Source organism: Lissotriton helveticus, chromosome 7 (assembly GCF_964261635.1).
Source record: "Lissotriton helveticus chromosome 7, aLisHel1.1, whole genome shotgun sequence".
Lineage (NCBI taxonomy): Eukaryota > Metazoa > Chordata > Amphibia > Caudata > Salamandridae > Lissotriton > Lissotriton helveticus.
The window spans coordinates 342,431,424-342,448,538 of record NC_136068.1 but is presented as its reverse complement, the minus strand read 5'-3'; positions in this window follow the sequence as shown (position 1 = coordinate 342,448,538).

Sequence of the window (17,115 nt, the reverse complement as noted above, 5' to 3'; positions counted from 1 at the left end):
AAGATCTAACTTTCACCTTGATTGGAATAATAGACATGGCTTCCACACATGAGTTTCCCTTGGCGGTGATTGCTTTAGACGCCGCCAAGGCTTTTGATCGAGTTAACTTTGCCTATTTAAAATCACTCTTACAATACCTTAATCTAGGGAAGAATTTTACGGAATCCCTTCTTTCTCTTTATTGTTCTCCGACATCACGTGTTTTAGTCAATGGGACACTTACTCAGTCTATTAAAGTAATGCGTGGAACTAGACAAGGGTGTCCTCTATCACCCTTGTTGTTTAATTTATATATTGAGCCTCTAGCCTGCAGAATTAGAGCCTCAGAGGAGATACCCCCTTTTATAGTTGGTGACTGGTCAAAAAAATTGGGCCTATATGCAGATGATATTATTATTTACTCATCTAATTTACATAATTCTTTAGAACACTTGGTGAAAATAACCGAAGAATTTGGAACCGTTTCAGGCTATCAGATAAATCAGGATAAAACTGAGATAATGGCTTGGAATCTAAATACTGAAAGGATAATCAGTAAATCAGAAATGAGGTATTTGGGGGTTAGGATAACCCAAAATGTTGGAAATTTGGGCAAAGTGAATTTTTTTAAGATTAAAAAAGAAGTTGCGGCCATGTTAAAAGGGTGGATGAACCTTCCCTTGTCGTTATATGGTCGGACTAATCTTGTGAAGATGGTGGTTGTGCCAAAAGTTACGATCTTATTTGAGACTATCCCCCTTGGATTTAGAAAAGAATGGATAGCTAAATTACAGAGTGAGATAGTATCATTTATTTGGGCTTCAAAAGGATCGCGATTATCGTGGAAAAAGTTAAGGAGGAGAATCAATAAAGGTGGCCTGATGGCTCCAGATTTGCAAATCTACGCTTGGGCTTTTTGTTTAAAGAACTGTAGGATGCTGCTTGGTACCCTAACTAACTCAACGATTGGAGAAATATTTGGTGTGATGTTGAAAAGCTGTGGATATAATGATTTTGGTTTTCTATATAAGTTTGCAGACCCTAAATTTTTCAAAACGGTGAGATTAAAGGTTCTATGGGATTTGGCGGAAGTATGGTACAAGATAAGAAGAATATTGAAATTGCCTTATTTTAGTTATATGGCCCCAATATGGGACTCTCCTGGAGCGCCACTCTGGACAAAAGATCCTTTGGCTGTTCAGCTAAAAAAAGAGGATGATATACAGAGATGGAAAGATTTGTTCCAAGAGGGTGAATTAGTACCTTGGGGCCATTGTCAACAATTGTGGGGCCAGGTGTTTTCAAGATATAAGTATGTGCAGATTCAGAGTTGGGCAAACGATCCAGAAAACGTAATTGGGACTCAGAATGACTTTGAGATGAAGTTGGGCCTAGGGACCTTTAAAAAGGAAGTGGCTACATGGTATTGGACGATATTGGAGATGGAAGATGGACCCTTTTTACTTCCGGAGGTGCTGTGGAAGGAGTGCTTGCCGAAGGTCGCGACAGAGAACCAATGGCAAGTAACAATGTCTATGCTTCACTGTATTGTTAAACCTGCAAATTTAAGGCGAAACCTTTTGTTTACTATTCATAGGGCATATTGGTCCCCTCGTAGACTATTTAAATTCAAAAATGGCGGAGTTGTGGTGTGCCCGAAATTCAAAACCCCTAATGTGGATGATCTACACATGTTCGCCTTTTGCCCAAATATAAGACAATTCTGGCTGGACGTAAATAACTGCTTATCCCAAATTCTGAATCTGCAAATGGAGGTAAGCCCCGAATTAATAATAACAGGAAGATACGACTTAGAAAGTAAATGCATGAATGATAATGTAAGACTCACTTTTTATGGTTTTTTATTAGCTCGAAGAGAATTATGTAAGCTATGGGTCTCACCGTTTAGCCCCAGCTTAAGGGACTGGATATTAGCTATGAGGTATATAGCTAAGCTTGATACTTCAGATCACACCAAGAGAAATCGGAGTTTTTGGGCACCCTTTCTATTACGTTTTGGTTAAATAGTATTATTTGATACAATTTCCGATGATTAAGCCCCCGCCTATCTCGCTGGTATTTATTATACGGGACCTCAGGTCGGAATGGAGTAAAGGGTGGACACACCTGGTGAGTCAAACGGCCTAGAAGGGACGATCGACTGGGGGCCGGACTCAAAATAGGTGGAGTTTATGCCTCAATACTCTAACCAGCTAATGAGATAAAAAAGCCCAGTGGTGGATTAAGTTAGAAGATATGGGTGACGAGACGGCAAAGGAGGGAAAAAAAAAAAAAGCATGTATGTGAGTCATTGAAAACAGACTGTCTTAAAACATCAAGTTTTGACAATTATTTCAAAAGGTATTACTGTTGCAAACTCTATTACAATACAACCTCAATATAAGGTGTTTAAGTGTATAACATATTTCTGTGTAATACTCCTCTATGTCTATGATTTCAAATGTTACGTGATATTTGTTAACTATGCACCTGTCACTTTAAAAATGTTCCCAAACGAATCCTACCATGTCATGTGATCGAGGCTCGGACGAGCCGAAACACGTTATGGCGACAGAGCAATAAAGCAACGCTAAACACTGAAATTGGGTCCGTGTCCGTGTTTGGAGCAATCCAGGGAATATCGGAATGAGGCTATATCTATATATATATATATATATATTCACTGAAAAATACATAGGTTTCAGGGGCGTTATAGTTAGTTGGACATTTCACTCGTACAAAACCATTAAAATTCTCCCGTTATAGTTAGTTCAGCTAAGTATAACTCGCGCGCCCGCAATGCACTGCTGATGACATCACATATTACATCACTCATGACATGGTTAGTGACATCACTCATGACATCACTGATGACATCTCAAATATGTTTTATATATGTATATCTCAAGGTCGATGGAAGAATAAATGGGTATATAAGTGTCTAAATGGATGATTTTTTTGTTGAAAAATTGATTGTATAACTGACTGATTAAGTGTATCTTAGTGAATACATGGGTTAGTGAGTAATTTTTAAATATATAAATATTTGTATAAGTCTCTCACTTTGTGTATAAGTGGCTGCATGGGTTGGAGAGTAGCTACATGAGTGTCTAAATAGGTTATTAGTTGGTTTTTTGATTATCAGTATGAGTGTCTGAGTGTCTGTAAGATTAGGTGGGGGTATTACATAGTGCATAGATGCATGAATGAGTTACTCACTGTTTGTATGTGTAGAAGGCAGCATGTGTGCAGGACTGTATGGGTGGATGAGTGTGTGTATGGGTGTGTTAGTGAGTAAATGACTGTCTCAATAGTTTCTTTATGAGTAACTACATATGTTTTAAACTAGTATATGTGAGGTTTGGTGTATATAAGTGAGTATATGTGAGAGTGAGAGATTGGAAAAGTTCCTGTATACATTAGTCTGTGTTTCTATAAGTGATTGCTTAAGAGTGTAAGTATGTATACGTTTCTGTAGCAGTAAGTGTGGTGGTGTGTGTATAAGTGTATATGCAGTTTAATGGAGGTTTGATGCTTTGTTTGCATGTGTGACTATGTGTGTGAGTAACTCTATGGATGAGTGTCATTGTGTAACAGGATGTATAGGTGTATGAGTACATATGATGAGTGAGTACATGTATGAGTGACTGTATAGGACTGTTGGTGAATGAGTGGATGTGTGTATAGATCTTGGAATTACTAAATAGGTGTGTTGTACGTGGTATTGGTATGTACATTGTTTTTGAAAATGTTAGTTTCTATTTTTGAGTGTGTGTATCAAAGGTTAAATTAGGGTGAGAGGAGGTCTGCCACTCTATCACAAGGATTATGTCATCAGTGATGTCATCAGTGATGTCATAAGTGATATAACTGACCATGTCATGAGTGATGTAATATGTGACGTCATCAGCAGTGCATTGCGGGCGCACAAGTTATAGTTAGCTGAACTAACTATAACGGGGGAATTTCAATGTTTTTGTACGAGTGAAATGTCCAACTAACTATAATGCCCCTGAAACCTATGGTTTTTTCAGCGAATTTCTAAGGTTTTTTAAATGCTAATTCCTAACTATAACGTGCCTGAAACCTATGGTTTTTTCTGTTAATTTCAAAGGTTTTTTAATGCTAATTTGTAACTATAACGTGCCTGAAACCTATGTATTTTTCAATTAATTTCTAAGGTTTTTTAAATGCTAGTTTCTACAAATGCCTACAAAGGTACGACATGTGAAGAAAGAAGAAAAAACACACAGAAAGAAGCAAAAGAAATGCAGAAAGAAGCAACAGTCCTCAAAGATGAAGAAAAGTGCAGGAAGAAGGTAGACGTGTAGAAAGAACAAACAGAGGAGCAGAAACAGGCCTTGTTGCAAAACCATCCTGTACCCTCAACTTTTTCAGATAGGTACTGGTGGCAACTGACTCTGACTAACCAGTCCTAGAGCCAGTGCAATGCTAAAAGACACTAAGAATTCAGTTAAAACACCTACAAACACTAGTGAACACTATGCGTTGGGGTACCCCTGTGCTTACCATGGCCCCCTCTGTAAGCCCCTAGTACATAATAGGGCAGGGGGATTAAAACGACCTCTTAAAACGCGCCACAGGGCGCGTTTGTACACTGGTGAGGGGAGGGGGGCCTGAGGTAACTTGTGTGCGAACACACCCTGTGGCCGTGTTAATTTGGGGGATACATTCCCCTTGAATTCTGAGTGTCCTTTGGGGCCAACTAGTCCACCAGGTATCTCCAGGTTGCGCCACAGAGCTGCGTGCATAGAGGTGTAAAAAGGTACACGGCCTGGACCACCTTTCTGCAGCGCAGCGCAGTAGCTCTTACTGGAAGCACCTGGTGGTCTAGTTGGCCCCCAGGGGCCCTCAGGATTGAAGGAGAATTATTTTCTCAACTTAAAATGCGCCTCAGGGCGTGTTTGCACACGTCACATCAGGCCCTGTCCCCTCCCTTCCCTACTGTGTAAACACGCCCTGTGGCCATTTGAAGTTGGGAGATTAAGTCCCCTTGAATCCTGAGGGTACCTAGGGTCCAACTAGCCCACTAGGTACCTCCAGTAAGCCCCACAGAGCTGCATTTCAAAGAGGTGTAAAAAGGGGCATGGCCTGGACCACCTCTCTGCAACACAGTGCAGTGGCGCTTACTGGAAGCACCTGGTGGGCTAGTTAACCCTCAGGGGCCCTCAGGATTAAAGGGGAATTATTTCCCCAACTTTAAACGTGCCACAGGGTGTGATTGCACACGTCACGTCAGGCCCCGTCCCCTCCCTTCCCCACTGTGTAAACATGCCCTGTGGCTGTTTTAAGTTAGGAGATTAAGTCCCCTTGAATATTGAAGGGCCCTAGGGTCAAACTAGCCCACTAGGTACCCCCAGTAAGCTCCATTGAAGAGAGGTGTTAAAAGGGGTACGGCCTGGACCACTTCTCTGCAACGCAGTGCAATGGTGCTTACTGGAACCACCTGGTGGGCTAGTTTGCCCCCAGGGGCTCTCAGGATTGAAGGGGAATTATTTTCCCAACTTAAAACACGCCACAGGGCGTGTTTGCACACATCACCTCAGGCCCGTCTCCTCCCTTCCCCACTATGTAAACACACCCTGTGGCCGTTTTAAGTTCAGAGATTGAGTCCCCTTGAATCCTTGAGGTCCCTGGGCTCAAATTAGCCCACTAGGTACCTCCAGTAAGCGCCACAGAGCTGCTTTGCAGAGAGGTGTCAACTGGGGCAAGGCCTTAGAACACCTCTCTGCAACGCATCTCCCTGGCGCATACTGGAGGTACCTGGTGGGCTAGTTGGCCCTCAGGGACCCTTAGTATTGAAGAGGAATTAATTCCCCAACTTACAACTTGCCAGGGGGTGCGTTTGCAGAATGGGGAAGGAAGGGGACAGGGCCTGAGGTGACATGTCTGAAAACACGCCCTGTGGCGCGTTTTAAGTTGGAGAATTAATTCCTCTTGAATCCTGAGGGTCCCTGGGGGCCAACTAGCCCACCAGGTACCTCCAGTATGCACCAGAAAGCTGCGTTGCAGAGAGGTGTTCAGAGGCCACACCCCTGTTTACAACACTCTGCAATGCAGCTCTGTGGTGCTTACTGGGGGTTCCTGGTGAGCTAGTTGGCCCCCAGGGACCCTCAGGATTGGAGATGCATTAATTCCCCAACTTAAACCGCGCCACAGGGTGTGTTTGCACACATGTCAACTCAGGCCCCGCCCCCTCCCTTCACCACTGTGCAAACTCGCCACGTGGCACGTTTTAAGTTGGGGTATTAACTCCCCTTGAATCCTGAGGGTCCCTGGAGTGTAACTAGCCCACCATGTACCTCCATTAAGTGCCACAGAGCTGTGTTGCAGAGAGGTGTAAAACGAGGCGTGGCCTTGGAACACCTCTCTGCAAGGCAGCTCCCTGGCGTATATTGGAAGTTACTGGTGGGCTAGTTGACCCTCAGGGACCTCCAGTACTCAAAGGGATTTAGTTCCCCATCTGCAAACGTGCCAGGGGGCGCATTTGCAGAGTGTGCAAGAAGCAGGCGTGGCCTCCGACGCGATGCCTGTCTTTTTTTAATTTATTTTTTCAAGAAGGGAGGCTGTGTGGCCCACTTTCTTTTCCTAATTTTTTGGCCCTGGGGACCCCATCCCCCAGGGCCTTCCCCCTAATTTGTAATTTTTTTAAACAGAAATTTGGAAGGGGGCCGCGTGACCCCCCCTCCCGAGGCCTTCATCGGCCCCAGGGACCCCATCCCCCGGGGCATGGCCTTTTGGGTTTTTTAAATTTTTTTGGGAGGGGGGGCTGCATTGCCTCCCTCCTCAGGCCACTTATGGCCCCGGGGACCCCATCCCCCGGAGCCGGCCTTCATTTTCTTTTTTTTTTAATTTTGAGGAGGGAGGCAGCATGGCCCCCCTCCCGGGCCACTTTTAGTCCCAGGGTCCCCATCCCCCTGGGCTGGCCCTCTCCGTTGGGGACCGTGGGGGGTCCTCAACCCCCCTACGGTCCCACCAGCTCCCCGTGTCCTTCGGGAGATGGCATTGCTTTTCCACATGGGGAGCTGCTAAGATGCATCTGCTCAGTCTGCCTTGGATTAAGTAGAAGATCATAGCTTTTGAAAGGAATCACAGAGAAAGTTAGTCCGACGACAGCATCAGAAGATAGGAAAGTATTCATGATTAGTAGTATAAGCACCTTCTTCTCCTTGGCTAGTCCAAAATAATAAAAAAATCCTTGAAGTAGTGTGATACAATCATTCAAAGTGAGAATGGTGAACATTAAACTCAGTCTTAGACTCCTTTTTCCGGCTGTTATCTATAGATCATTTGTAAGTTCAGTACACCATGCCGAACTTTCTTCTTTAGAGAATCTATGGATCTGCACTGATATATGTATTACCCATGGTCTCTTATAGTATACTTTTTGCAGACTTTGCAGTTCATTTCTCAATATGTTATTAGAGTATTTGTTTATGAGCTCTGTGAATTTCAAAGAGCTCCAGCATTGTTTTACTAGCATTTTTATTATTTAAATACATTCTAGTTAGGTGCATTCTGTACATTAAAATGTATTGTTTTTATTGTGTGATGATCCGTCCTGTATTAACCCCAGATAATGTTTGTCTCAAGGAGCACCTTCCACCTACAATCAAAAACATGGACTTCTGCTTTTCACTCTTCTGTTTGCTTTAGCATGGGTTGCATTAACAGAAAATCAACTGATTCGTCTTCCATGGCCTACATTCAACATATACTAGCCCTGAAACCTTCCTGTCACATTTTCTCTTTTCCACATGTATTAATTCATTACTCTGCCCACATTGTTAGGCAGTTACAACTTTCTCTTTTTGCCAGCTCAGTTTTGATTTTTCTCAACAAGTAAATTTGTTGGACTCGTCCCACTCTTGTCTCAAAATCCCTGCTCACCCTTACCTTTTCCCTCTCTGATCCCTGCAATATACAACTGTTCATCATTTATTGCTGTTATTTAGCCTTTGCTCATGTCACAGCAGTGTGATAATTTTTCAATTCTTCCTCTCTCGACTTCACTTAATGGTGATTTACCTCGATGATCTAAATTGCATGTGCCCCCATTTTTAGGTCGAGCCTAGAGCCAGCAGGAATGCGCTGCTCTATGAGACTTATTGTAGAGGAGTAGCTGACCAGAAGGTCCTCCCACTCTCCGCGCATATTTGCCATTGGCTTGTGTCATTGTCTGCCCTAAATGCTGGCTTCTGATTGTCTGTCTTCTGATTTGTCATTAGGCTTGTTAGTCCTTCCTTAGTACCACCTCCTCTTCATTTGTCACCTCCCATGGCGACTGGTCCCTTTACTTCTGATGTTACATGGTACGTGTTATTTAGACTGTGAGCACTATTTTCTTTAATGAAGTTCTCCTACTGCAGGCACGGCATGCTTTGGTGCCTTCTTTACTCCCCCTCCCTCCCGTTGTCGTGCCTTCTCCCACCCGCCCTCCCTCCCGTTGTCCGTGCCTTCTCCCCCTCCCGTTGCCTGTGCCTTCTCACCCCCCTCCATTGTCCGTGCTTTCTCCACGCCCTCCCTTCCATTGTCTGTGCCTTCTACCCCCACCCTCCCTCCCATTGTTGTGATGCCTACCATTTGCAATGCAATAGGTCTCGGTAAATGCGAGACCTATTGCATTGCAAACGCTTGTTAACAGCTATTTTGATGTCCCCTATCCTAATAACATCTTAAAGGTTTTACCTTTCCTTACGAATTACAACAGCTATGTTTTTATTTAACTGGTCAGTTCCTCAGGTATGTATGAAAAGCACAAACATTTCTAGATAGCAAATAACTTGCAACACATCAAATGTGCATTTGTCGAGCATATGTTCACTCCTAAGGATTTGTGCATTTCTGTATTTATTCATTTAGGTATTTGGTCTATAAAAACAATTACACAATCGTACATTCCTTAAGGATAGTTTGGCACTCAATAACAAATGCTTATTGTTATCCAACTCAATGGTACACTACTCATCAGGCCGCCTCAGAGCAACTCGTGAAAAGGGATGAAAGAATGCATTTAGTGCATGCGAGGATCACCCAGGGATGAATATGATGGAGTTCATGAAGAGCAATACACCTAGATGTGCCAAGGGGGAAACAACCTTTACAACGCTACTTTTACAACGCACTACCATTACAACGAAACTTTTACAACACAACATCCATTACAACGCCTGCAATTACAACGCAACCATTACAACGCATGACACTACAACGCATACCACTACAACGCATGTCATTACAATGCAGTCATTACAACGCATACCATTACAACGCATACCATCACAACGCATAGTACCCTTACACTATCCAACACTTACCCTACTGTTGCACCCCCTGGAGTTAGAATAGTAATTTTTACCCCTACACTATTCAACACTTACCCTACTGTTGCACCCCCTGGAGTTAGAATAGTAATTTTTACCCCTACACTATCCAACACTTACCCGACTGTTGCACCCCCTGGATTTAGAATAGTAATTTTTACCCCTACACTATCCAATACTAACCATACATGCAATGTAATGATATGTGTTGTAATGGTATGCGTTGTAAAGGTAGTATGCATTGTAATGGAATGCATTATAAAGGTAGTTTTTAAAAATTTGTTGTAATGGCATGCGTTGTAATGGAATGCGTTGGAATGCGTTGGAATGGATGTTGTGTTGTAAAAAATGTGTTGTAAAGGTATGCGTTGTAAAAGTATGCGTTGTTACGTCATACATTCGTGCCAAAGAGATGATGATGTCTCAGTGAAAGCTGTCTTTCTGGCAGCCATTTGATACCTACTGGATAGTAAGGCTGAGAACAGTTTCAAGTCTTCTCTTTTAGCCAAGAGAGAAACTGGAAGTCTTCCTGGTTTAATTCTTGCTGGTAGCTAAACCTTGCTCCTGGGGCTTCCAAACTCTTCTTAACTTACATCTCCTGGAATTTTATCCTCCTGCTGCTGCTGCTTCTAGTGCGAAGAAATGCTATCTAAACTCCTCAAACCTTCTTTCAAGCTGAGTCTGACATTAACCGTCTTCACCAGTCAGGACTCAAAACCCTTGAAATCCATGATGATATCCTCGCCTTCAAAGTCGCCGACAAACAAATAGTTAATTGTAAGAAAGCAGCACTCGCCTTCTTCAACGTTACCTTAAAAAAATAAAAACTATGGGACCCCCTCACTCACACTAGGTGACATGCTTCATCATAGGAGCTCACTTCGCAAGCACTGTATTAGTCCAAGGTTGGTTCACCCTTTGAAGAACCCCTCGACCACACTGGGTGGAATGCTTCTGAAATGTCAATCAACTGTTTGAGAAGGAAAGGATCATTAGTTAGGAATAATCTTCACAACTAACCTTACAAGTGAGCCCCCAGTCTCCTATTGTATTAAGCCAGGTGCATATGGTTAGGTGAAATTGAGGCTCCCTCTCTCCCCATTAAATGTTTGAATAACTCCTCTGCCAGGATCTTGTTCGACTTTTTTATGCGAAGATTTTGTGCCATTTGTGGAATTTCCTTTAATTTCAGGAAATTTCACATTAAAAAATGCAATTTTGCAGGCTTCTCCTTGAAATCAGTGTTACAAGCTGTTGCACGTGTAGGCTAAAGATGATGAGGGCAGCAAGATCCTCAGGGTACTCTGCAAATCAGCAGGAAAGAGAGGACCTTGATAACACTGTAAGAATGAATTAAATCCAGGTAGGAGGAAAAGCAGCTCTCAACACATCCACTCGTCCTCAAAGAACGCGTCCGTTGTGCAGGAGCAATTCACAATTGATGTATATTCCCCATTTGTAAAAAACAAAACAAAAACAAACAAATAAAACACTTGAGTTCTGCTAGAAGGAACTCTTTCCACAGGCACGGGAATGGCAAATGGAAAAGTAATATTTGCTGTGCCAGCAATTGAGAGAGTTTCGTTGTAAAGAGGAACCGAGATCTATGTTGCAATAGTTAGCCACTTAGGTCAACTGACGGCGTGATGTGATGTGCGCTACCCGCATACTGTGGCTTAACAGAGACAACAGGACTAGACCAAAGGTGCATCCAACTCAAGGGTACAATAGGGTAAACTTTCGTGGTCTCTTTTTTAATTCATCGAGTTTCAAATTCCTTTTCATTAGAAAACTAAAAGAGACAACCTTTTACAGTGGGAAGCAGCTTTCAAAACATGACATATTACCAAAACTGTATTTATGAAAAAATAATTTTTCAAACCAATATATTTCGAAGTAAATGTACCCCTCAGATTCCTCCTGTAGCACCTTCCATTTTAAGAATGCATTTTATAGCCTTCAATACTGCACACCATTTTCGAGATGTGGCTGGAAGAGCAGACCACCACATTATTTAGATGCATATAGCTCTCGAGAGACATGTGGAATGAAAAAAGTATAAAATCTATCATTAGTACTGCTGGTGATGTGGCACCGGGGCCTGAGCTTTTGTCGTAAGATTTCTCTGCCCAGTTGCACTAATGGAACAGTGGCCAAGATGGAGCTAAAAATCTATCTTCATTAATATGAAATTTCACCTATTCATTGATTTGAGTTTTCGTGGAAAATTAGGTGGTTTTGTAAAGTTATTAGGTTTAGGTGAATTCATCCGAGAAGTCCAATAAAAAAAGTCCTTTCGGGACAACCTCCTACCTTGAATTTCCTGATCTACTGTACAGTCAACCATCTAGCACACGTGGAAACGACCACTTTCCCCATGTCTCTATGCATGCATTTGCACCGATTAACAGAGTGTCACATAAGGTCTCCTGCCTTACAAATATTCTTGTAATTGCCTGTGAGTGGCATTTTGCGATTCGCTGATTGGTTTATCAATTTCATCGCAAAATGAATGCAGGGTTGCGAACTAGTTGAGCAAAAAACGCAGAATAGTGTGAAACCACACACATGGTACCATAGCATCTTAACTTTTGCAAGTTTGAGTCATGAGGATTGCTTGAAAGTGAAATAAGGATAGTTATCGATAGTCCAAAAGTCGTTGGCTCGGAGAGTTTTGCATCTGGCTAGGAGAATGTTGGCTACCACTCTCCTGTGTTACTAATTCTCAGTGTGTTCCTTAACAGAGGTTAACATTGTAAGGCTCACCGAGCCAGACAATAGTAAAATCCAGTCAGGCCTTCACACTGACAAAAAATTACACATTCAATCGTCACTGAATGTCAGTGTTTGCACATTTTCCTCATGCATATTTCTGTGCGGTGTAGCCCTTGCTAATAAAGCCCCTTCTGACATGTGCATTTAAATACTGTCCAGTTTAAAAATAAACACAAGGAACAGAAATTCTGACATAGGTATTTTCGAAGCAAAACTGTATGATTTTCCTCGGATAAAAATATAACAACTCTTGCCCTATTTTATTGTAAGGGATACAAATATGACAGCCCTTTTACTGTTTTACTAATGTGGCACTGTTTCTCACCCCGTTGACACACTGGTGCCCCCTCCAAATGGCTATAAATTCCTAAAGCATTTGAGGATCATAAAAATCTGACGTGGGATTGCGGCATCAATTCCAATAATTTCTGACTGAATTTAAAAATCTTGACCTCTGTGACCTGCCCCGTGACCTGCTTCTTTGTAATTGCTGACCTTCCAATTGAATTTAAGAAAGAACGTATATTAAACTGCTCAGTATATTAATGCAACATATATGATGTTCAATGTGAGCCCTGTAGGAGTGATATTAGGCATGTATAATAAAAAGAAGATTTGCAGCAGTGTATTCCAAATAAAGCAAGACCTAATTAAGTATATAAATATGTTTGACAGCAATAAGAGATAACAAGGCCTTCCACTAAGTGAGGATTCATCACAGTGTTCAGGTAACTATCAACATCGTGAAATCTAGCAATATACATATTTCATGATACAGAGCAATGATATCATACAGACACCGTTATTAGAAGAAAAAAAATCCTGAGACGGATTGAGTTGAGAAAGTTAATGTGCAGTCGTCAATTATCAAATATTTCTTATGATCATAGACGAAATGATTCATATTAGAGTATCTACCTTTTTTACGGGTGTCTCGGGTGAGTAGCCATATGCACCGGGCTACTCACTGGGCCATATCCACATCTGTCGGGTGGTGAAACGGTAATGTCTTTGTGCACCAGGGGTGTGACACTGCAGTGACCATCAGTCACATGCATAGAAGTGGGAATGTGAGGGGGTGTAAGGAGATTCTAGATGTTAGTGGGTTAAATGGAATAGAGGGACCTAAGAGGCGGTCTATTCAGGAAGATTAGCGCCAGTGGTTTGGAAACAGGATACATTTATTAACAAAACATTTACATTGTTAAAAGCAATGTTTTGGGGAGCGCGGGGATATAGTTAGGACCTTGAACAATTAATCCGCATACTGCTACACTAATAGGGCAACCGGCCATACTGGCGAAGGTGCTCCCTGCAGCACCCTTTCAGCATTTATTTTACAAATACCTGAGGTTGGTGTTCAGCCTAAGATACACTCCCATTCCCCCAAGCATAAAGAAGAGATATTTCTTTCCTGGGATGTGATCACAGGGTAATTACTATCTTATAACCAGGGAAACCAAAACATTAATTCTACAATTGTACCCCATGTCACCAAGAAGTAATCAACATTATTAAAAGCAATACATGTATTCTTGTATGTCTATACTTATATATGAGTATACTGTGTAGTTATAGTTAGCTTAGAGCTTCAGTAGAAAGAGCTTTTGTTGATTTGCAAATAAGTTTGGTACAGTTTGATGAATCTGCAGGAAACGTTACAAAAAAGTGCATCCACCTCAACTCTGACTTAAAAGCTTAGGTGCAATCTGTCAAGTGGTGGGGTAAGAAAAAGGGAGGGGTGGGTCCCAAAACCTTGGAAAAAGCAAGGGCACTAAGAGAATAACCAAGTTTTCCAGACCTTCCTGAAAGCCAGAAGATTAGGCTAAGTTTTTATGGCGAGAGAGAAGTTGTTCCACAATTTGGCTGCGTTGTAGATAAAACTTCTGTTGCCCCAGGAAGCGCTACTGAATCTGGGGACGATGACTAAAAACACAGAGGCAGAGCATAGAGATCTAGCAGGCGTGTACAGGGTGAAACTGTTTTGAACATAGATAGGACCTTGATTGTGAAGTGCCTTAAAGACAATATAAAGTGCATTGAAATGGATCCTCGTCCTGATGGGCAGTCAATGAAGCTTCCCTCAAAATGTGGGAACTGATTGGTATTTGGGGATTTTGACAAGCAAACATTCAGAGTTTGAAGCTTATTTAGAACATGTTGATGGGCTTTGAGGTAAAGAGCGTTGTAATAGTCAAATTTGGACATAGTGAGTGATGAAACTAAGGACTTTTGTATGTTAGCTTGGATAAAAGAAAACATTTTTTGACCAGCTGGAGTGTATGGTAGGCAGAGGACAAAAGAGAATTTGCCTGATCCATATAGAATAATTTATCGTTAATAATGACACCAATATTTTTAACTTTCCTCACAGGAATCGGTATGGAGCCCATCTGAGAGGGCCACCAGCCAGGGGACCAGAAAGAAGGCAAAGTGCCAAATGTCAAAATTTCTCTGTTGCTTGAGTTTAACTTCAAGCAGTTGAAAGCCATCCAGGAACTGGCAGCTTGCATGCAATTCTTAAAATTTGATGCCGTTCCTGAGACATCAGAGTCAAACGTGACAACAATTTGCATGTCGCCTGCATTGGACGTCAATGAGAAACCAAAAGATTTAATGAGTGATGCCAAAGGGTTAATATAAATGTTGAATAAAGTAAAACTGAGCGAGGATCCCTGGGGGACCCAACAAGGTAATGAACAAGAGTGAAAGATGAAGTCCCCTAAGTGAACAGATTGTTCATGACCACTGAAGTATGAATGAAGGAGTATCCAGGCAGGGCCTTTTATGCCCAGCCTGCTAAGTTGATGCATCCATAGCCCATGGTCTACCGTATCAAAGGCAGCCGACAGATAAAGCAAGATGAGGGCAGCGCAACCTCCCTGATCTAGTGAGATGCGGATTTCTATTCTTTGGCTCTAATGAGTGCAGTTTTGGTGCTATTATCTGCCCGAAAGACAAATTGGATGTTCTCTAGCAGGTTGTTGACCTGCACATTATGCATGAGTTTTTTATTGAGGACTTTCTCTATCAACTTGGCAGGCAGGGGAAGACAAGACATTGGTCGATAGTTATTTGGATCAGAAGGGTCCAAGGAAAGGAAGGCTTTTTAATAAGAGAAGTTACAGAAGCTTTTTTCCAGACCGAAGGAGATGAACCAGAACTGCACATATGATGAAAGATGTGTGCTAAAGTGGGTGCAACAGTGTCAGCAACTAAGGAGAGAACCCTAGGCAGGAGCCCGATTTGGAGAAATTGTTCTGAAAGATGGTTTCATTGGTAGGGTGGTTAAAAGACTCCAAGGAGCAAGATGAAAAAATGGAAAGAGTAATGCCAGGCTATCCATTGAAAATAGGCACCTTGGCGGAGAAGTTATCAAAGATATCGTTGACTTTATGAAGAAATGTGTCAGCTAACAAATTACAAAAAGATGAACTAGAAAAAGGAAATTGGAAAAGTAGTAACATTTTTGACTGTAGAAAAAAGCTCCTTGGAAGAATTGGCTACGGCTTAGATTTTGCTGGTGAAGTAAGCAGATTTGTGTGTAAAAAACAAATCTTTATAATCTGTTATGCATTTTTTATAAGTGGCACGTTTGGCTTCCGAGTATCCAGACCGCAATAAGTGTTCTTGTATCCGGCAGCATTGCTTCTGAGATCTAAACTCAGTGGAGAACCAAGGGGCAGAAGGCTTAAGTCTTCGATATCTGACTCGTTTCAGATGGACACGAGAACGCGCAGCTGAATCTAGCCAGATAGTGTAGTGTTTGACTGCCGGTTCAGGGTCTACCAAAAGAGTAGGTCTGGTGTTGATAAGAATCTGTGAACGTTTGTTGGGCTGTAAAGTGTGCCAGGCTAGAGAAGTCTCCTGGAATGTAATGATAGCCGAGTTAAAAGAAAAATAGCAGTCAAGAGCCTCAAAGAAGATGTCATTGGGCTCTGACCACGGTAATGACCGAGCACTTGACATTGATATGGCAAGATTATTGGTAAAAATCCCATCAAGGGTGTTATTGAGTTGGTGTGCAGCATCTGTAACCAGCTGGGACAGACCTAAAGGATGCCATGGTATGGAGTAGAGCAGCTGTATACCTGTCTGTTGATAGCTCAAGAAGAAAATTGAAGCCGCCAAGGATGATAAAGTTACTGGACAGAATATTTTCCTCAAGTAAACTGCTGATGCTTTGAGCAAATATCGATTGCGGACCCAGAAGCTGGTAGAGTAGTATGCCTTTAAGGCCTGGTTAGTGTTATATCTTGGTAATTTCATGTTGTTTCTTTAAATATCTTATGGTACAATGATATACTCACTGGATTCCAGAATGTGGAATCCAGGGAGCAGTGGAGAAATACACAGTTGCTGAAGGAGTTGGTCCCTGGTTGCCTCTGGGGTTGTATTATTGAATAAATCTTCTTTATACCTGCAACCACTGTTCTACAGTCATTTCAGTGGCCACGAGGATGGGATACGTTTGAAGAAGATGTGTAACACCGAAATTCATGAAGATTTCCATTAAGATTTTATCGGTGAAGATCTACTTTCAACCCCTTAGGCTGACATTTTGAACTTTCAATGTACCGTTTTGAACTATTTAACCTCTTTTCAATGAGATTTCCTTATCTACAATATTCTTATTAATACTCCCAGCAACATTGTTTTGGAGCGACGAACAATTTGAGTTTATCCCTATCCTAATCGCCTGCTCCATGAGTGAATTCCTCCGTTTATGAACCATTTCTATTTTGACATTTTTTTTTAAAAAGGGAGCAACGTAACTACATGATCGCTGTTGTGTTTACAAACGACACATCAATTTTAAACTCTCGTTACCTCAAGTTCGCCCTTGTATTTATTTTTGGATACCGTTCCGAAAATGCACGCGCAGTGTTGATCTTCAAATGCCAGCTTCACGCGCATTCTGGTGTTTGGTTACTCACGCGTCACAACGCCAAATCTCTGTGTGCATCATCGCGTCTTCACGTTTTCCTGACGCATCTTCAGTTCCCATAGCAACTGC